Source organism: Phyllobates terribilis, unplaced genomic scaffold, assembly GCF_046119375.1.
Source record: "Phyllobates terribilis strain yellow unplaced genomic scaffold, ASM4611937v1 Scaffold_4__5_contigs__length_816908805, whole genome shotgun sequence".
Taxonomy (NCBI): domain Eukaryota; kingdom Metazoa; phylum Chordata; class Amphibia; order Anura; family Dendrobatidae; genus Phyllobates; species Phyllobates terribilis.
In genome coordinates, this window is record NW_027362764.1 from 766,651,686 (window position 1) to 766,674,125 (window position 22,440).

General features: G+C 38.9%; 1 protein-coding gene across 2 annotated transcripts in view; it reads left to right on the forward strand.

Annotated features, from left to right (window-relative positions):
- Positions 1–22,440, forward strand: part of KHDRBS3 (KH RNA binding domain containing, signal transduction associated 3) — a 176,696-nt gene that overhangs the window by 146,854 nt on the left and 7,402 nt on the right. For both annotated transcript variants that reach the window (XM_073676802.1, XM_073676803.1), the window contains one exon: positions 1,148–1,204. The gene's annotated coding sequence lies outside the window, so the exon portion shown is untranslated. The remainder of the gene's footprint in view (positions 1–1,147; positions 1,205–22,440) is intronic.

Consider the following 22,440-nt stretch of genomic DNA (forward strand, 5'->3'; position numbering starts at 1 on the left):
ACTTAAACATGTTAATCCATTCGTTAACATAACCGTAACCTTTTTATTTTAAAGGGTTTTGACAAACTTAAGTTCTATCAGCTTTATTTTAAATATTTGCTACTTTTTTTTTTTTCTCTTGTAAATCTGCATAAATGAAAAGGAAAAAAAAAAAAATCACAAATGGAAATAATGTGGTATCTTTTTGTAACGAGTCTTGAAATGTACTGTAGTGTTGAGCAAAGTTTTACTGTTGCTTAATACTAATAAACTTTTGAAAGAAAATAAAAAACCGTGTGTGTGAAAAGGTAATTTTCTGCGCTATTTTGTAAAACAAAAAAAAAAATAAATAGTGGTAAACAGGGAATATTCTTTAAGGCTGATATTTCTAACTTGTCTTTAAAAAAAATTTGGTCTAAAATTTAAAACATACATTCACTTCATCGCTTTAGCTTTAAAGGCTGTATAAATGGTATTGATCTGCTTAAGAACCATATTTAAAACAATGCAAACCAAATAATGTTTATAAAATGGTTTTAAATTAGATTTTGAGTTTTCTGATTAAAAAATGTAAGTTTTTCATTTTGTTGAGCATTTTTTCACTAGTGCAACTTTGGAATTTATAAGAATTTTGATTCCATAATGAGAACTTCGTACCGTGATGGGAGCAATTAGCACAAAGCTTTTAAAGACTTTCTGACATGACTAATTGAGGTCGCTTTCATCCGTGGCAGAGGATGTGTAACCCTTAAAACGATCTTCATTTGCAAAGGTAAATAAATCAAATAAGATTTTAATATTCATTAATTTCTCTTTTAATCTAAAAAATAAAAAGCAGGTGCACTACAAACTAGAAAGTTTCATTTTTGTGATTTTAAGACCCCCCCTAAATGACCATTTTAAACTTTTTTAATTTTTTTTTTTACTTACCTAATTACATTAAAAAAAATAAGCTTCAGTGTTCTCCTTTAAAACCCTCTGTAAAATTTCATAACTAGCTGTTTGAAAATTTATTTTGTCCATAAACTTTAGTTATCAACAGAGTTAAAGTTAGCTTCTAAATTTACTAATTCCATTTTCTGTAATTTTGCTGAAAATGTTTCTTAAAAATGCTTTTCTTTTTTTTTTTTTTTTTTATTACATTTTAATACATTTATTTTTTTCCCAGGAAGCAGGTAAAATATAGAAGAACAGGACTGAAAATAATGGGCCTTTTGAATTTTAGGTGAGTTTCTTATAAAATTGATGATCACTTTTTGTTAATTTTTTAAGGCAATTTTTGAAAAATTCATTTCTCAGTCAAAATGATCTTTTTACTGCTTCCTTTGGTTAAAATGTTTTTCATGTGAGAACAATATGATGGTAAATAATGGTCTGAAATCAAAATCAAAATGATTATGCAAAAATGTCCTATGCCAAAGGCCAAATGTCCTATTGCAAAGACATATTTTCTCATATAAGACAGTTAAGGGGAACCTCATGGGTAGGCACAGCCTGGCAGCACAATTGAAATGCTGGAGTGTTTCAGAAAAAATATATTTAGAAGATTCATCCAGGGACTACAGGGATAGATGAGACTAGTCTGGCCCTGACTCCAAACTGCTTTAGTAGATGGACAGGTCTCTCTTAACGTACACGCAAGGGAGAGACCTGTCAGTCCCCTTGAGCGGTGCTAGGAAATTGAAACTATATTTTCTCTGGAATGCAGCAGCCAGGTTCTCATTCATGCTACTTGTGGTTTGGATGAATCCTTTAAGTCTGTAAGATATCAGTATGTAAAAGTATTAAGGAATCTCTTGTCTTATGAGAAATACAATTACATATTGGAAAACTCTCATGAAGTCAATTTTCAAAAATGTGTTCAACCCTACTGAGAACATTCAGAAGAAAATGTCAAGCTATTAATCAAATCTTCATTAGGGAATCATTGGGGCATAGCCAAATAGTGATAGGGTTTGCATCAACATGAACACAAAAATTCAAAGTGCACAGATATTAAACAATTCAATATACTAAACAATGCAAAATTTGGACTCCTTAAGAATGGTCTTTTATGGAGAAGATACACAACAACGAGTAGTAAAGCCTTGAATGTCCTCAAAAGTCAGAATACATATAATGTTGGACCGCTCAAAATGTAAGGTAGATTCAATATCCACTCATGACTTGAGTGAGATGTTTTTATAATCTGTTCAGAGGTCTCATAAGATACACGTCACCATTTAAACCACCACATATCGGTGTCCACTCCTCCACAATACAAAACATTTGGAGTAATAGTCATCCAGTGCTATAAAAGACATTCAACCTTAGTAAAAACAGTAGGGATTGATTTTATTAGGTCCAGTGCATTGTACTCGCATAGATAAAATTGTACTTTAACCGGTTCCCGACCGCCCACTGTACATAAACGTCGGCGCTTGCTGGGCTCTGTGCAGCGCCGACGTTTAAAAACGGTGGGTGGTCCTGCTAGCTCTGCGGTACCGGTTCAGAGCGATAGCTCTGACATGTGGCATCATGGGGACCTGATTGGATCAGGTCCCCATGATGTTAACCTGTTCCTATCTTCTAGATGCCGCGATCCATAGCGATCGCGGCATTTAAAAGATAGTGACAGCCGGTGGTCGGTGATCGGGACCGCCCACATACCTCAGCAGCGGCGGGGATCCCGGTGCTGTGACCTCTGACATCATCGAGACCTGATTGGCTCAGGTCTCGATGATGTCAGCGTCACACCAGCCAATCAGTGATCACCAGGGAAGTTTGTTTTAGCAACAAACTTTACCGGGCGATCTGGCTGAATACACTGTTTCTCCTCCGATCTCAGTGAGAGTGCAGAGGAGAAACAGTGTGACAAGAGCTGTCAGCCTTGCCACTGTGAAAGTGAAAAATAAAAAATAAAAAATAAAGTAAGCGTTAGGGTTAGTCTGATCAGTCAGTCCTGTCAGATCAGTCAGTCCTGTCAGATCAGTCAGTCCAGTCAGTCCTGTCAGGTCAGTCCAGTCAGTCAGTCAGTCAGTCAGTCCAGTCAGTCAGTCAGTCCTGTCAGGTCAGTCAGTCAGTCAGTCAGGTCAGTCCAGTCCGGTCCCGTCCGTTCAGTCCAGTCAAAAAATATAAAAATAAAATGGCCCGTCAGACTTATACCGCAGAGGAGGTGTATGCCCTGCTATTTTCTGACACTGATGACAGTGCAATCTCAGATGGAGATATGGATTTTGAGGGCTTTAGTAGCGGTGACACTGAGAGCAGTGATTCTGGTCCATCCTCATGCCCAAGGACCAGTACAGCAATAGGGGCAAATAGCGCTAGTGGAGAAACGTCTCCAAATCAGGGAACACTGCCCAGTACAAGCGCTGTCCCTGCTACTAGTGAATTGGCGCACGCCAGTGTACAAGGGGTTTTGCCACATGATCTAGCATTTCCCATATGGGAGGCTTCGGATTCGGCTGCTCCATTCAGCCCTGATTTCAACGCCATTCCTGGTATAAATGTGGAGGTGGAAGATTTTGGACCAATTCATTTTTTTAGTTTGTTTTTTACAGACAGCTTGCTAGAGAATATTGTCGTGCAAACAAATTTATATGCATCCCAATTCATAAGCCAGAATCCCCGATCTTACTATGCTAGGGCAAATTTATGGACACCAACTAATGTCCCGGAAATAAAAAAAATTTTAGGACTTACATTTGCCATGGGGCTTGTTAAAAAACAGAGCATTCGATCCTACTGGTCCAACCACCCTGTTCAAGCCACCCCTATGTTTTCAGTCGTTCTGCCTAGGACCCGTTATGAAATGCTCATGCGGTTTTGGCATTTTAACGACAATAGTCAATGCCTGCCCAGAAATGCCCCAGAACATGACAGGTTATATAAAATTAGACCCATCATTGAAAATTTGTCAGAAAAATTCTTAAGGCTCTACGCCCCAACACAAAATATTTCTATAGATGAGTCCCTTGTAAAATTCAAAGGAAGACTGCATCTCAAGCAATTTATCCCATCTAAAAGGGCAAGGTTTGGAATAAAGATCTATAAAATGTGCGAAAGTTCAACCGGATACACATCCGCTTTTCGCATATACGAGGGGAAAGATAGCCAACTAAACCCACCAGGATGCCCTACTTATCTGGGGACATCTGGAAAAATTGTTTGGGAGCTGATAAGTCCATTTTTTCAAAAAGGCTACAATCTATAAGTGGACAATAATTACACCAGCATACCCCTATTTAAAAGTCTGGTTGAACACAACATCGGGGCTTGTGGGACCATTCGTAAAAACAGTCAGGGGTTTCCACAGCCATTGGTCAACCAAAAGTTCCAAAAGGGGCAGTCAGGGGCTGTGAGCAACGGAGAGCTGCTTGCCCTGAAATATAGGGATAAGAGGGATATTTTTGTCCTCAGCTCGATCCACACAGATGCCACAAGGGCCATTGTAGAACTAGGATCCACCACTCCGAAGCAAAAACCTGTGTCAGTCATTGACTACAACAAGCACATCGGGGGTGTGGACCTTGCAGACAAGGTTCTACAGCCATACCAGGTATCAAGAAAGTCCTATACCTGGTATAAAAAGTTGGTTATTTATTTGTTTCAGGTGGCCACATACAATTCTTTTGTGTTGTACAAAAAAGCAGGAAATTGAGATCCTTTTCTTGATTATCAAGAAAAGGTAATTGAAAATCTTGTCTTTCAAAGTGTTAGCCCCGCTCATCCATTAGAATCTGAGGATGTGAAAAGACTCACTGAGCGACATTTTATTGCACTTATTCCAGCAAAGGAAACAAGAAGGAACCCCCAGAAAAGATGTCGTGTATGTACTAAGAGAGGAATGAGGCGTGATACCCGCTACTATTGCCCACAGTGCCCATCATTGCCAGCCTTATGCGTCACTGACTGCTTTAAAATCTTCCACACAGAACCACGTTTTTAAACTGTAAAAATGTATCCCAATTTGTCATTCAAACATTTGGTTCATTTAGTGAATGACACATTCGAGTAGAGCTCACTTAATTTCCAGGGGGGGTTCTCCAGAATCTAAACCTTCCATCTTGACCAAACGAGGATTTAGCCCATCTGGCATTATCAAGAACAAGTTGGTCTTGAAAAAGCCGAAAGGGGCAAATCCTTGGGTCTGACCCATCCATGTAAGTAGCGCTGAAGAATTATTCCACTGGATGCTGTATAATGTGGAGGAGATGACACCGATCCATTGTGGTTTGATTGGAGACATCTATTTTATGAGACCTCTGAACAGACTATGAGAATGTCCAAATATTCTTTAGTATAAGGGTTTAAGTGGCCTACCAAAGTACCCGAGGATCCTCTGATGGGTAAAGTTCTGACACAATAGTGGACGCTTCATAATGAATGCTGCAGATCCTCCAGAATCATGCTTGGGTTGCTTTAATGAGCAATTATTTGTCATAAGGTTAAATTTTAAATGGGATGATTAAAAAAATAACCATTTAGATTTTAATTAGTGATATGTCCTGTGTGCACAACAACTAAAAAGATTATGATGGCTGTATATAGATGGAGGGTGATCCTATTTCTTCTGCTAACAGTGGTCCTCTTTCCTCTGTGTTGCTCACGAGAACTCGGTATGATACAGTTGCACAATAGTGTAGCCCATGTTTTCTAAACCCAACTTACTCTTTACTTTGGTTGCACTAATTTAATAAAGCATGACATGAATGTAAGACCTCTTTTGTTCCCACACGAACTAAAAAAGCTCCCAGCAATAAAGTGTTTTTCTTATTCAGTCGTCTTTTACAAGGCTTGGCAACTGCTCCCCAGAAAGCTGGAACACTGCATAGATTGCAAAGGAATTCTTGGTATAAGTTTTATACCATTCATTATTTTTCCAGTTCACTCCTACAACAAGTCACAACATTAGATGAGGTTTTGATGCTTTTACTAATGGAATTTCTTTACTGTGTAGAAAATGATCCTATTGCTAGTCAACAGCTAGTTATTAGTGATGAATGCAAGTGCTCATTACTTGAGTATTGCGGGTGCTCAAGTGACGCTTTTGATTCCCCGCGGCCCCATCTTTTGCGGCTGTTAGATAGCCACAATACATGCTGGATTGCCTGACCAACACGGGCAATACCTGCATTTGTTGTGGCTGTCTAAAAGCTACAAAACATGTGGCCGTGGGGACTTGAACATGTCACTCGAGCACCCTCGATACTCGGTGCATACCCAAGCACCCTAGGCAAACTCTAGTAACGAGCACTTGCGCTCATCAATACTAGTTATAAGTAAACTTTGCATATTTGGATGTTGCATTGGTCTGTTCTAGACTTATGAAGTTCATGAATGATCATAAATGAACAACTTTCACCTTAATTTTTCATTCGGGTTAACATCTGGACTTTAACTTGATCACTCCAGGACGTCATTTATGGTTATACGCTTTGGCCTTATGTTTCCTGATTTGCATTTCTCTTGCAGACTGCAGCAAGTTTTTCTCTTTTCTTTTACCCTATTCTGCAAGACTTCAATGGACTTTATCTTTTTGCCATATATTTTTCAATACATGTTTTTATTTTATGGTCAGGTGGTTCTCATTGATGAGATCCAACTCTGCATGGAGATTTATTTTCAAGGCAGTGTTTCATGGGAGAAAAATTATGCAAAGTAGCTCCTACAGAACAAGCCAGAGACTCAACTGTAGACAGCTTGTTTGAGTATGTGCTCCTGAAGAACCTTTAAGGGGAAACGTGTCAAGTGGAATATACTGTGGTTAATGTATTGATGAATTGAATATACTGGTGTTCAATAAGTCCAATTGTTTCTCTATTTCATGCTTTGTTGAGCCAAGTGACTATTGTGTCATCAATGAGTGTATTGTTGAATATTGTGATGTTGTGTAACGAGCATGGTATTCCAAGACTTTAAAGGGTGCACTAGGGCATATTAGTGCCAGCCGATGGAGAGTGGGTGCAACACTTGTGCTTATCGGGTGCCAACCTCCATTGCAAGGTAGGGCTAATAGGAATAAGGATAAAATAGGGCATTCTGATACATATAGCTACCCAACCTCTTTTGTAAAATCCATCTTGTTTAGATTCTCACCTTTCCTGAACTATAGCTACTCAATAAAAATACGCCCATTAGCTAGATATGCACTGTGACCATCTATGGTAGCCCCTTTTGGTATTTTTATATATTTTTGTTTTGTGGACTCTTGTGTATGTATCATGAATTGTAGTTTTAATAAGTTTTCAATAAAGTAATATTTTAATAGGTATATATTTGACAGCACTCTCTAAGTATATGTACCATATTGTACAACTATCCTCAGTGAATAGACAGCATTGTCCCAAGGTTTTTACCCCTTATGAGTGCAGAGTAGGGTATCAGTTAGCTGAATAATTATCCTTAGACCATGATCAGGGAAAACGCTGGCTCTGAAAAAAGAAATCCAACTCGGCAAAACCCCAAAATCAGAGCTGCCTATAGGTGGGGTCTCTGGATTGGCTTTGTATGAGCTACTTTGCGTATTTGATGGTCAAATGCCTTCCTAGAAAATCTAATTTTATCATTCATGTTTTTGGCAAACCATTAAAGAAAATGTTTGACAAGCTGCACAAATAAGTGATATAGTATGGGGGTTTTTGTAACTGTGATATGACAACAATCTGAGTATATCATCACTCTTTAGAGTTTTCTTGGTAGCCCTCCCACTGCAACTTTCTTAGGTTGAGGTTTTCTTTGGGTTATCAAAGTACATAAAAGAGTAAATAATTAAACTCTCAGTAAATTAGTCGCGTGAAAAAGTAAACATATTCCCCATAGACAATTATTTTTGACCTCAACAGTAAATGAAAGAATGTGATAGAACTGAACAAAACACAATCAATTCTTCCGAAGCTATTTTTTTGCAAGTGCAGAAATGCTATTTACGTCTATGAATCTAGTACCTGGAATCCTCTCCTTTCCTAGATACATTTCTTAGCTTTCTACCGGTCTCTGAGATTGCCTGACCCTTTGTTACTCATCCATGGATAACTATTTTAGCTGTGAGAAGATAAAAGGATTTCCTACTTGCACAGACCATCACACATCCCCCAACAGCGTCTGGATGGAACTTAGATCCTAGCTTTGACTTGGCCATACATGAGTCATCCAATATTATCTTTTTTTCAGCCATTCCTTGATGGATTTCTTGGTATGTCTAGAGTTATTGTGATTTTGCAAGGTCTCTCGTATAGCTGAAATGAAGAATTCATGCTGAATTCTATAATGGTTAACTGCTTAGACCTTCATATAACAAAGCAGCCCCAAACCTAAGCATCTCCAACACCATGCTTTTGATCAATATTTCCTTGGTCAACATGTCTTCTTACACTATGACTGAAAAAAATATTTATGCCCTAAGCATGTTCTTCCTGAAGTCTTTGTGTATGATTAGGCGTGCAAAGATAAAATGTGATCTTGCCGTTGTTGGTCTTATTTATTAAAATATTCACTTATTTAGCGCGATCATATTTCGCAGCGCTTTACAGATATTACACATTACTGTCCTCACTGGGCCCACAATCTAATTTCCCTATAAGTATGTCTTAGATCATCTCTTCTGACTGACTCTGTAGTGTGGAGCCATCTGTAATCTAGGTGCTTTTGTAAGTCTCTGCGAACATGGCACTGTTGTGCTAATGCCTTTATTAGGTAATATAGTGCATATCTACGTATATATATCCCTTCAACCGATTTTGAATAATGCAAAATGCTGTGAATAAATGTGTGGTTTGTGCATACAGGTGCTTCTCACAAAATTAGAATAATATCAAAAAGTTAAATTTATTTCAGTTCTTCAATACAAGAAGTGAAGCTCATATATTATATATAGTCATTACAAACAGAGGGATCTATTTCAAGTGTTTATTTCTGTTAATGTTGATGATTATGGCTTACAGCCAATGAAAACTCAAAAGTCATTATCTCAGTAAATTAGAATACTTTATAACAACAGCTTGAAAAATGTTTTTAAAATCCGAAATGTTTTCCTACTGAAATGTATGATCAGTAAATGCCCTCAATACTTGGTCGTGGCTCCTTCTGCATCAATTACTGCATCAATGCGGCAATGTGGCATGGAGGTGATCAGCCTGTGGCACTGCTGAGGTGTTATGGAAGCCCAGGTGGCTTTGATAGCAGCCTTCAGCTCATCTGCATTGTTGGGTCTGGTGTCTCTCATCTTCCTCTTGACAATACCCCATAGATTCTCTATAATAGATTCTCTATGGGGTTAAGGTCAGGCGAGTTTGCTGCCAATCAAGCACAGTGATACTGTTGTTTGTAAACCAGGTATTGGTACTTTTGGCAGTGTGGACAGGGGCCAAGTCCTGCTGGAGAATGACATTTCCATCTCCAAAAAGCTAGTCACCAGAGGGAAGCATGAAGTGCTCTAAAATGTCCTGCGCTGACTTTGGTCTTGATAAAACACAGTGGACCTACACCAGCAGATGACATGGCCCCCAAACCATCACTGATTGTGGAAACTTCACACTAGATCTCAAGCAGCTTGGATTGTGGCCTCTCCACTCTTCCTCCAGACTCTGGGATCTTGTGGAGTGTGTCAATGACTGCCTTCTGGACATCTGTCAAGTCAGCAGTCTTCCCCGTGACCTTTTTAGAAGCTTAGGAAGCCTTTGCAGTTGTTTTTTGTTAATTATTCTCATTTACCGAGATACTGACTTTTGTGTTTTCATTGGCTGTAAGCCATAGTCATCAACATTAACAGAAATAAACACTTGAAATAGATCCCTCTGTAATGACTCTATATAATGAGTTTCACTTTTTGTATTGAAGAACTGAAATAAATTAACTCTTTGATATTCTATTTTTGTGAAATGCACCTGTATCTTGCAGATTAAAATTCCATTTGAAGCATACATGGCTTATAAGAGGGAAGGCTGTTTTTATAAATTCAGTTTTTAGAATAGATCTCAATTTCCCATGAGGCCGTCTGGCTTCAGCATTATTTTGTATTATGCCAATGACATTTCTGTCACATTTTTCCATTAAGGCAGCAGTATTAATAGCAAAGTTCTTGGCGTCATCCAGTAAAAGCTCCAGCTCACTACTTACGTAGACCTTTCTAAGTTCAAAGCCAAAAGTCCTTTTATTAGGATTTACTTTCAGGACTGTGGGAAATCATAAATATCTAATCATGATACCAAGGCAAATAAGAAAGCTCCGAGTCTTCTACTTTACTGTTTTTTAGATGTAATTGACATCTAGCTATGTAAAGACTTATGGTGTGAAATTCACATTTAAATCATAACTTTTAAAGGAGTATCCTAACCAAACTCCTCAATTCTATAGGATCCCATAAATGTCTGGGGCAAGAGGATATTTTTGTGACTTCTACCCATTAGGAGAATAGAGTTGCTCTAAACCTCATAAGAAGTTAGGACCGCCTTGTCTACTCATGCATCAGTGTTTGGTAGGAAAAAGGGTGTGTGATGGTATAGAAGACTATACAGTTCTGTCTCATGGGTCTGATAAAAACTTCATAACTATTTTCCATAACTCATATAAAGTGTAATGTAGAAGGCGAATAAGGAACTCTTAAATGGGAAAAGGGTTGTCCCCTCTTAAGAATGTTTTTCCCTAAAATAACGAATTTGTTTCCTCATCATCCCTGGGCTCAGCGCTGAGTTGCTGGCACTGCTCCCTGTGTCTGGTACTGGCTATGGTGATGACGTCATGTCGACATTATCGCAGCCTATCAATGAGCTCAGCAGCCCTACCCATGTAGATGATATGCCCCCGAAGAACCGCTGAGCTCAGTGTTTGGTTGCCACACTGTTGAAGTGACATCAGCACCTCAACCAATACCAGACACCAGGAGCAATGGCAGAGATTCAGCGCTGGACCTGATGATGGTGAACAAAGTATTTTGTTTTTATGTAATAAACTGCAGCCGGGTATGAAGATTTTTACAATCCCTTGTATGGACATGGGGTCAAATTTTCAGAATTAGGGTATCTCAACGGTGGGATAAGTAAATAGAGATGAGCAAATAAATTTGCAGGACCCTGGTCCAGCCGCCAGGTCAGCAGTCAATGACTGCTTGACCAGAGTCCTGAGACCCACCTCTCACCTGCTGACATCTATTTCTAATAGCCAGCCTCCTGACGTGAGATCATGTTTGTGTCACGCTGCAATGATGTCCTTCCAGGCTGGCTAATCGATAGAGGAGCTGTTGATGTCAGCATGTAGAAGGTGATTCTCAGGGCTCCTGTCCATTGGCCAGAGATGAACCCTGGTTCAGCGGCCAGGTCTTTCTAGGAATCAATTCACTTATCTCTAAAACATGGCAAGCATCGATGTGAGATTGTATGGAAATGTTTTTCACTAAAATACCAATTTAATGGAAAATTTATGTCCATCATAGGGAAGAACTTGTAAAGATTTATGTCTCCTGTCACTCATGGGCATCTGCATGCATTTTGATTAGGAAACATTTAGAATTCTAGAATTGTAATTCCTGATAAAAGAACTTGAAGAGACATGCTAGGAAATGAAAAAATGATGTAAAGGACAAAAAAAGGGATGTCAAATGATACCAGGTTATTAAACATTTGTCAAGTAATTCAGAGATAAAAAATGTATAAAATCCCCAGGACCTTAAAAAAAAAATAATAATTTTGCGGATTTTTGATATTTTTACTTCCACATTTGAATATTAATTATACAAAATCTGTAGACTAAAAAAAAGTTTTTTTTTAAGGGGCTTTTCCATCACAGAATGACTGTTCAAGCCAAGTACAGGCGCTCGGTGCATCATGATGGGGCCAATCAATGAAACGCCTTTCCACCTACTTGTTTTCCCTTGGTCTCTACCCTTATCATCTTTGATTGGTTCTGGCGGAGAAGGGTGGAAATAGATGAAAAGCAAAAGCAAGCAGGGGTAAGGTGTATTTAAATAGTTTGCCACGCCATGGTGCACTGAGCGCCTGTGCTTGGCTTGAGAAGTCATTCTGTGCTGATAAAACCCTTAAAGTAGCGACTGTGTGTAGTCTTACAGCCCCATCCCATTTACCAGGAACTAATTAGTTGTAGTACCAATCATAGCCACTACTAAAAGTATGGTGCTGTGCCTGGTAAATGATGAAAAGGATGTGTCCCGCTCAGATTTTAAGCGGGGGAGGTACTAAAAATCAGACCCAGCCAATATAATAGATTTTCCTAAAAAACGACTATTGGTTTTATATTTTGAGACTTCTTTTAAAATATCTAACTTTGTCCTTGTATAATATATGTAAAATTATTCGTATTTTTATATAACAGGACAGGAAAGTCAACTTTTCCACCGGCTCCGTCTGTGATGTATTTTTATAAAATAATTTAAAAGTTTAACCAGGAAAAAATCTGACGGGGAACGTTCTAATGTCACTTCCTAATATATACATGTATATATTTTTTTACCGGCTTTATTTAATCTTGCAGGTTATGATGTGGTTTAATGAGACCTCATGAAGACGCGTCTTGCTTTGGAGGAGTTAGGTTCTCGCTTGCTTTTGATGTATCATGAAAGTAACCTTATGTCATATGTTTTCACGGAGTTCCATTGAATGTGTGCATACATTATCAGAATGCCGAGTAAATTACCTGCGCGGATCCAAGGCCTTTCAACTTTATCGCCCTTTCTACCTTTTTGATTGCAGTTATTTGTTCGGTAATTAAAATGGTTTACTAAGTAGTCGTGTTTTCATGGGATTTACAAATGCATTTCTTGATGGAAAAAGTGAATACAGAACTATGAAAAAGTCTTTAAAAGAAAATATAGCTGCACTCTGAAATGCTAAGGATGATAAATTTAGAAAATTGAAATGGCATTGCTGCCATAGAAAATAGGGAAACGCTACATTATATACATATGGAATATTGGAAAAATAGAACTGCAATATTGCTATAGAAAAATTACAGTAAAAGTTACTTGGCGCATAAATTGGTCAATATATGTGAGCCCTACAGCCATAATCAAGGCGTACCTCATTGTTGGGTCCCTATGCTGGTAAGACACCTCTCCTGGACTGAAAATCCTACAATTTATGGGGCAGGAAGGAACCAGCAAAGTACTTTCTTTTTACTGTAATTTTATATAGCAATATTGCAGTTCCATTTTTCCAATATTCCATATGTACATAGAGTAGCGTTTACCTATTTTCTATGGCAGTTATGCGGTTCCAATTTTCTAAATTTATTATTCTTAGCTTTTCAGAGTGCAGCTATATTTTCTCTTAGAATTATTGTCTTTGCTGACACCTCACACCTGGGCTGTGGAGTCGTTAAGCCAACTTCCGACTCTTCAATTTCCATGACTCCGACTCCACGACTCCGACTCGCTCATACATGGCTCATGTTTAAGTGATAAATTTACTGTAGCCCAGATTCATCTCAGATAAAAGTCTAGACCCTTAGATCAGGAATAGGACAGACATTTATAGGACATTTCATAACTTTCCCAAATTCTTATGAAAAAGTATTCCCCACAAAGTGATTTGAACTATTGTACCCAATTTATTATATATTTTCTCAGTAGGTCCATTTTATACTGACTTCGACTCCACCAAAATGGGCTCCGACTCCACGACTCAGACTCCAAAGCCCTTCTGCACACACTACTTTGGATGTGCTGGCCAGTTGTTTTTTTTGTTATGATAAGGTCTTTGCCCCCTTATTCATGTTGCCTTTATTTGGCAAATATCTTGATTTTCATAGAATTTCTTTCATTCATGCATAAGAGTAAAATATTTTTGTATATAAACTATTCTTGAAGAATTTTGGCACAGAATCCAGATTGACTTTGCTAAACGCCATTCGAACACTTGAATATTTTTATTCTTGGCCAATGAGGTGTGGCATTGTCTTAGTCTTTTGTACCAGTTTATGGACACACTACTGGTCTGTACAGCGTAGAATTGAAGTCTTTTGCCTTAAAGGGGTTTTATAGAACTTGGATATTGATGACCTATCCAACTTTCAGACCTCCACCAATCTGATGTTGATGACCTATTTTACAGGGAAGGTGTCAGCAGGTTTATTCTATGTAATCTGAGACCAGCATGATGTTAGGTCTGAGAGCCTGATTCCAGGGATGTGTCACTTACTGGATTGCGTGTTGTTGTTTCATTAAAATCAGTGCTTTATCAGCAGCAAATTATCACTACAGGACTAGGTGTCTCCTGCCATATAGTTCTCCTGCTCTATGTAACCACACCCCTTTCACTGATTGGTTGCTCTCTGCCCAATAAACAGTATACACAGAAATCTGCCAATCAGGGGTGTGGGCGGGGTTATAAAGAGCTCAGCATTCAGAGCACAGCTAGATTTGCAGCAGTGATTTTATCAAGATTGCACCAAGAGAACCAGTAAGTGATCAATCACCAGAATCTGGGTTTCTGCCCCTACATCATGCCGCTCTCAGATGAGGTGACAAAAACCTGCTGACAGATTCCCCATTAAGAGGTTTGTTTTTTTACTTAAATGTATGTAATTTGGGCTGAAAATTTTTGCAATTGAGTTTAAGTAAAAATGTTACACTGTTTGCCAACTGCAGCCTCTGTATTGCACTGTCTATTGCTGGCTGCAGAATAAATTAACTAAGAATCTATCAGTGAGCTTGTTCTGACAGCCTATAACTTTTTGTCACCTTCACTCAGTTGATTTGTGACCGCAGATCACATCAAAGTTGATAGTGCAGAGAAAGAGTGTAAAACCTCAAACAATAGATTTTTAATGAAAATCAATTGAAAAAAAAATACTCTGCTCAAAAAAATAAAGGGAACACTCAAATAACACATCCTAGATCTGAATGAATGAAATATTCTCATTGAATACTTTGTTCTGTACAAAGTTGAATGTGCTGACAACACAATCACACAAAAATCATCAATGAAAATCAAATTTATTAACCAATGGAGGCCTGGAGTTGGAGTCACCCCCAAAATTAAAGTGGAAAAACACATTACAGGCTGATCCAACTTTGATGTAATGTCCTTAAAACAAGACAAAATGAGTCTCCGTATTGTGTGTGGCCTCCACGTGCCTGTATAACCTCCCTACAACGTCTGGGCATGCTCCTGATGAGGGTGCGGATTGTCTCCTGTGGGATCTCCTCCCAGACCTGGACTAAAGCATCCGCCAACTCCTGGACAGTCTGTTGTGCAACGTGATGTTGGTGGATGGAGCGAGACATGATTTCCCAGATGTGCTCAATCGGATTCAGGTCTGGGGAATGGGTGGCCAGTCCATAGCTTCAATGCCTTCATCTTGCAGGAACTGCTGACACACTCCAGCCACATGAGGTCTGGCATTGTCCTGCATTAGGAGCAACCCAGGGCCAACCGCACCAGCATATGGTCTCACAAGGGGTCTGAGGATCTCATCTCAGTACCTAATGGCAGTCAGGCTACCTCTGGCGAGCACATGGAGGACTGTGGGCCCTCCAAAGAAATGCCACCCCACACCATTACTGACCCACTGCCAAACCGGTCATGCTGAAGGATGTTGCAGGCAGCAGATCACTCTCCGCAGCATCTCCAGACTCTGTCACGTCTGTCACATGTGCTCAGTGTGAACCTGCTTTCATCTGTGAAGAGCACAGGGCGCCAGTGGCAACTTTTCCAATCCTGGTGTTCTATGGCAAATGCCAAGCATTCTGCACGGTGTTGGGCTGTGAGCACAACCCCCACCTGTGGATGTCGGGCCCTCATCTAACCGTTTGTGCAGACACATGCACATTTGTGGCCTGCTGGAGGTCATTTTGCAGGGCTCTGGCAGTGCTCCTCCTGTTCCTCCTTGCACAAAGGTGGAGGTAGTGGTACTGCAGCTGGGTAGTTGCCCTCCTACGGCCCCCTCCACGTCTCCTGGTGTACTGGCATGTCTCCTGGTAGCGCCTTCAGCCTCTGGGCACTACGCTGACACACAGCTAACCTTCTTGCCACAGCTCGCATTGATGTGCCATCCAGGATGAGCTGCACTACTTAAGCAACTTCTGTGGGTTGTAGAGTCTGTTTTATGCTACCACGAGTGTGAAAGCACAACCAACATTCAAAAGTGACCAAAACATCAGCCAGAAAGCATTGGTACTGAGATGTGGTCTGTGGTTCCCACCTGCAGAACCACTCCTTTTATTGAGGGTGTCTTGATAATTGCCAATAATTTCCATCTGTTGTCTACTCCATTTGCACAACAGCATGTGAAATTGATTGTCAATCAGTGTTGCTTCCTAAGTGGACAGTTTGATTTCACAGAAGTTTGATTTACTTGGAGTTATATTCTGTTGTTTAAGTGTTCCCTTTATTTTTTTGAGCAGTGTATTTTAGACCCAAATATACACATTTAAGTATAAAAAAAAAAAAATTAAAATTAAAATTCTACCCAAATGTGGAAAAGTGTGCAAGTCGCACAGATTTTTTTTTATACTATAGGAACTACTTTTGTGGCAATGCTTCTAGTATTGAGTATAGTGCCATACAGATGCATAATAAGGCACAGGAGCAGTATATAGCTACACAATGCAGAACTGTGGGGTCTTTTTAGTGGAGAGACGTTGGCCAGTATGCACAGTAATGGAATAATACAGAGGGATAGTGTGTGTCCATGGGGATCTGTGCATTAAGATTTGTAATAGATTTGTGTGCAAGTAACTTGTGTTCAGTTCTAAAGTAAAAAGAAGCCCTGAATTAGTTTGCAACTTTTTCTTATTTGTCATAGTACTGATTATGCAGTGAATTTATATAGAGTACCATAGAAAGACATATATTTTGTGCCACAATGTGTTAAGTAAAAAAAAGAAAAACAATAAAAACTTGTCTGTTCCGTCTTTTATGATGAAGTATTTAGAAATACTTTTTATTATCGAGTTTTAGAATTCACTGATGTATGAGTCAGACAACATAATAAGACTGTTACATGTCTCCGTAGAGCTCTGCACAATGCCGCATTCAGTAGAAGAATAAACCCACCTCGTTAGATATGGACAAGGCTGCAGATGAGTTGTACTCCGTCTAAACCGCACAGTATGGGAATGAAGTGCTGATGTGTCGGTGAAGGATCCTGCAGATTGTTAATGGCGATCCTTTTCATTATCTGACCATTTAACGCCTTAATTCCTGCAATTAAAACCTCAAAAAAGAAACCTAAAATTCTGTTGCTTGGAAAACTAAGAAAGGGTTCAATATACAGTCATGGCCGAAAGTGTTGGCACCTTTGGAATTGTTCCAGAAAATGAAGCATTTCTCCCAGAAAATTTTTGCAATTATACATATTTTGTTATAGACATGTTTATTTCCTTTGTGTGTACTGGAACAACACCATAATTTCAGACATAAATGGTCCGGACAGAATTGTTGGCACCTTTCCGAAATTGTGGGCAAACAAGTTTGTTTCAAGCATGTGATGCTTGTTCAAACTCACCTGTGGCAAGTAACATGTGTGGGCAACATGAAAGTCGCACATGAAACCAGATAAAAAGGGGAAGAGTTGACTCAATCTTTGCATTGTGTGTCTGTGTGTTGCACTAAGCATGGAGAACCGAAAGAGAAGAGAACTGTCTGAGGACTTGTTATCTGCAGATTGTTGATATTGTTCAACAATTTTGGTTCTCAAGTCCATCTCCAGAGATCTTGATCAGACATCATCTTCATGGTGAACTTCATTCCTAGTGAGCCTAAAGGGTAAATGATCAGTCATAGTGGTATAGCAGAAGGTTTGATCACACTGCTGTGACTTCCTCCTCAATCTCTAAAATGAAAATACTGAATCACTCAGTTGAAGGTTCTTTCACTATGTGATTGAAGATGACCTTGGTAGAAAGTCTTTTAACCCTCCGTCACATACAATAGCGGTTCTAACGAGTTCGCATACAATGTGACTGTCAGGCGCAGGCTAGAAAAATACCTATAATATCTAATGTTTGCAATTTCAGTGCTCTAAAAGTGATCAGTGACCTTCATATGGATGTAATAAAAGAGACTACACATAATCAGGTGCAAAAAAAAACCATTTACTTAACATAAAACTAATAACTCTGAAATACAAACATTTCAAAACTCCCGCCAAATAGTCCCCAGTTCGACTCTGTCAAAAAACTCTACAAAGAAAATTTATGGAAACAAACTTAATTTAAAGGTACCTTAAGTACTATTAAACACATATTCAATCAGAATTAGATCCTGAAGTTTCCCCAGAAAAATTACACTTGCAGAGCAAAGAGCAAGAATTACACATCATTTTTGCATGTGTCAGGCAGATTGCATTATGACATTTGTGACATTCATAATTAGAAAGCCTTCTGATTCCGCTTTCCATGGTGCAGGTGGTGCATCTCCTTCTTTTGGGAGGTGGTGCAGGTGGTGAATTTTCACTATCATCTTCTGGGCCGAATCTTTTGAGCTGAACTTGAAGGCGAGAGGGGATACCGATTGTTTTCATACTTCTCCTGCGTAGCTCTCCAAGCACTAGTTCATGGGCCAATTTTTTCAGATAGAATCGTCTACGGAGTGGTTCAAGCTTGTTTTCAAGGTAAATGACTTGTGAATTTATACCACCCAAATTCAACATAGCAAAAAATATGACCATTGGCCAGCATTTGGTGTTTCTGCTGACTTTGAAAGTTGAGCACATCTGATCAGCTGTATCAACACCCCCTTTGGTTGCATTATAAAATGTAATTATCTCCGTTTTTTTTTGTGCCTCAGTCCCAGGATCGATGGCATCATCATCATGAAGTGTTGATAGAAGAAGTACAATTTTTTTTTGCTTGTGGTACATAGGAAACCAAAACCTTTCCATTATGGAATGCAAACATACTGCTGTACTGTTGTCTCCCTTTCACACTTACAAACTGTGTAGGCAATTCTTTTTTATTTTTTCTTACAGTTCCGACATATGAAAGCTTCTGCATTTTCAGATAATCAATCAGATCACAATTTGAAAACCAATTGTCAGCTGTTATATTGCGACCCGATCCAAATAAGGGCTCAGCCAGTCTTTTTACAACATCACTGGGTTTATTTCTGACACAGTAAGGACCTTCTGGTTGTTTTCCTGCATAAACTTCCAGGTTGTAAGAGTAGGTCTTACTGGCATCAACAAGGGCATACATTTTTATTCCATATTTGTTAGGCTTTGATGGAATATATTGACGAAAGGCACATTTACCACGAAAACCAGGGAGCATTTCGTCAATAGTGAGATTCTCCCCAGGGCAATAGCTTTTTTTACAGTTTTCAACAAATTTTTGGAATATATCACGAATTGGAGCAAGTCGGTCATGTGTTTTACGTTCGGTTCGGGTAGTTCTGTCGTCAAACCGAAGGCAACGAATTAGAAGCTTGAATCTGTTTATGGACATAACAAGGCCAAATTTTTCAACTCCATCCCCATCTTTACTCCAAAGTTCCTCCAAACTTTGTCTATTTGCCCTATAAGCTCCTGCAAGGTATAATAATCCAAAAAAAAGCACGCAGTTCTATTTCATCTGTGGCCTTGATGGTTCTGTTGCAGATGAACTTGTCCTTTATAATGTCTATATATTGGTTGGTATATGTGACAATAGAGTCCAGAATGTCATCTGTGAATAAACTATTCCAGCATTCAACTGCAGTTTTTGCATTACTTGCAGTTCCTATAACTGCAGGAAGGTGAGTAATAATGTTTTGAGGTTCCCTACGTTTTTTCTGGAGTGGCTTCTTGTTCCATTGTTTTTTTTTATCTTTTCCCATATAATAAGATTCTACATCTTCATCCTCATCACTGTCACCATCTTGCTCTGTTTCAGAATCCACTTCACATACTTCCACCTTATCATGAGAATCTGTTAGAACCTTGCTCTTAGGTTTTTTCCTTTGCTGGTCACATGACCTTGTTGGCCTATTTAATCCTGCTCCGCCCTTCTGGCTTTGCTGGACTTCATTGTATAACTACTTTCTAGCTAGCCTGTGCTCTGTATCTAACTCTGTTAGTTTGCTTGGTCTACGGACCTCTATGTTCTATATATTTTGTTTGTTCGTCTGTCTGCTACTATTTCTGTTAGGAGGTGTCCCATTTTCCTCCCAGTCCTTAGTACTTGTAGGGATTCCTTCCCCACATCTATAGGTCTCCGTACAGACTAGCTTAGGACTTTAGCAGGTCTGATCGCAGGATCAGGTTCCCTGTTACATCGTAGGGATTCAGCTGAGTTCTATCGTAGGGTCAGATCTCCTCTCTTTCCTTAGCTCTGGTAGCAGAACATAACAGAATCAATCTCACTTTCCTCTCCTAAATCCTCATTCAGTGTGGGGTCTGCATCATCTAACAGCATGTTTGTTACTTCCTCAACATCAAGGTTTTTTGATATATTGTACATTTTCCTCTCCATTTCAGCAGATAATCTGAAGCAAGAGAAGGAATGTGTTAGGGAACTACTGTATATGCCAGAGCAGCACACTTTCTTTTTTAATCTGCCTTATTTCTATGAAATATCCTCACACTTTGTGCTATACATTCATAAAACAAGCTAAATAAACAATTGTGATGAATAAAAACATAAAATACCAACCTTATTGAGTGTGACGTGTTCACATACAATGAGCCGGAGAGATTAGCGCAGTTATATCTGTCCTCCTGAAGCTCTGCAATCCAACTGTGGTATGAGGTTTCACAGAGCTGCTAGAGACAGGAGACTACCTGGAGGGAGGGGATTTCCTCACAATCTAGTGAGGAAAGAGAAATGAAAGTAAAAGAGATGTGCCTGTCAGGCCTATTGTATGTGACGGAGGGTTAATCTAGCTTTAGTCTTGGAAAGCACTTGTTAGTGGAGTTCTTCTGCATTTTTTTTTTAGCTACTGATGTGGATGTCTGTACTTAGTCCTACACAGATCAAAATTTCTTACGCTACTATACGAAAAAACCTTACTCGGTCCAGTATATTGTTCCCATGCACCATTGATAAATTTGTGCTTCCTTGGTGGGGCCACCCCCCAGGTCCAAAAGACAGTAGAAGTCCAGAGAAGTCCGAGGCACCAGCGATTAATTCTTAAATATCTTTATTACAAACATTAAAAAAATCACAATAGTGCGGAGAGAAGGCAAGGCAATGTTTTGGCCATATTTGGCCTTTCTCAAGCTTAAAAAAAATCTTTAGATATCTACCATATGAAAAGTTTTGTGAAAGTTTACATTAGAATTTAAGGTTTCCAACTTCAACACTAGTAACTGACTTCTAAGTATTATCTTTTATTTTTTTATTAGATGATTTCTCCATCCCAAACAAAATGATCTTAACCACAGTCTTACAAACGTAAAGGGATTTAACCCATCCCCTGGATGTGCCATAAATGTATAATACATATATGATGTATAAGTCCCACCAATAGCACCTAAACCTGTCTTGATAACAGAACCCTGCCAAGCTCTATCGGGAATGGAGTGGTGTCCGTGCATGCGCAGCCCTCTGTCATTTGAGAATTTTTTCAGAACATTAATACAATCTCAAGATAGATTCCAGTGGTCAGACCAACATCTGTCAGATATTTTATAGCATATCCCGTGAATTGGTCAATAATGTGTCAGATGGGAATAACACGTTAATACTTCCTTCCCTTGTACATACTATGTCAATGACCCTGATTCATCAAGTTGTTTTCGCTAGGCTGAAAACTTAGTTCCACAAAATTTTTTAAACTTTTGACATTTTTGTGCCAATCCCGACCAGCTCCAACAAAATAAAGTGAAATTATCCCAGAAATGTACGCCAGCCACTGGCTGCAGTAACATATTTATGGTGAAGACGCATGAATCAGGCATCTTATTTCAGCATGTGAAATGCCAGTCTTAATGAATTGAGATCAGTTTTTTCATAGGTATTGTTAAATTTGTATTTTTCTGTTCTATTCTTCACAGTTTATTACAAAGTCATGACACTAAATAGATCCAATTCAGTTATTTAAAAAAATATTAATCTGGATCCTATAAATTCTGCTATAAAGGTATTCTCCAAACGCAGACAATATTACCGCATATTGTCTTGAGAACCATTCCGTGAAGATTCAGTCTTGGCTTTCATGACATTCGTAATTTATGTTAGTGAATTGTTTGGTGGTTTCAACAAACATTGTTAAACAGGGAAGAATTGGAGTAACCATAAACCACCAATGGAGTAAAAATAGAATATTTATTTGAAAAAATGCATTAAAAGTGATAAACAATATATCAGTATGTCATGGATAAGGAGGAATTGCAGACAAAGTGTTTTGTTAAGTCAATACCAGAAAATCAAACAGTATGTGGTATACACTGAGCCTGTCTAACCGGTCACCATATGTAGTGGATGTCCCAAAGGCCATAGGCAAAGAGGCAAATAGTTAATGTGCAGATTTGCCATGCTTACCCATAATGGGAAGAGGAGAGACTTTGTGGGGCCCTGTCAACACTGCCCCGACGCGCGTTGCACATACA